The sequence below is a fragment of the Musa acuminata genome, unplaced genomic scaffold, assembly GCF_036884655.1.
Source record: "Musa acuminata AAA Group cultivar baxijiao unplaced genomic scaffold, Cavendish_Baxijiao_AAA HiC_scaffold_188, whole genome shotgun sequence".
In the NCBI taxonomy this organism is placed as follows: domain Eukaryota; kingdom Viridiplantae; phylum Streptophyta; class Magnoliopsida; order Zingiberales; family Musaceae; genus Musa; species Musa acuminata.
Window position 1 is genome coordinate 39,542 of NW_027020460.1, and position 459 is coordinate 40,000.

The window sequence follows — 459 nt, forward strand, 5'->3', positions numbered from 1 at the left end:
GGTGCTGCCTCTCGCTTCGCTCGCTGTCCGCCGCTCGCCGCTCGCGCAGCCAAAAATGGCCAGTTTTGGCCCGTTTTTGGGCCGTTTTGGCCAGTTTTTGGCCTGTTCTTGCATTGCGCGGTGACCGTCGAGAGCGGAGCAAAACGTCAGCCATCTCAGCACCCTGGAACCCCCCGGGTGGCACAGGGCTGGATGGGGCTTTCGTATAGCAGGGACGGTGCTGCCTCTCGCTTCGCTCGCTGTTCGCCGCTCGCCGCTCGCTCGCGCAGCCAAAAATGGCCAGTTTTGGCCCGTTTTTGGGCTGTTTTGGCCAGTTTTTGGCCTGTTCTTGCGTGGTGCGGTGACCGTCGTGAGCGGAGCAAAACGTCAGCCATCTCAGCACCCTGGAACCCCCCGGGTGGCACAGGGCGGGATGGGGCTTTCGTATAGCAGGGACGGTGCTGCCTCTCGCTTCGCTCG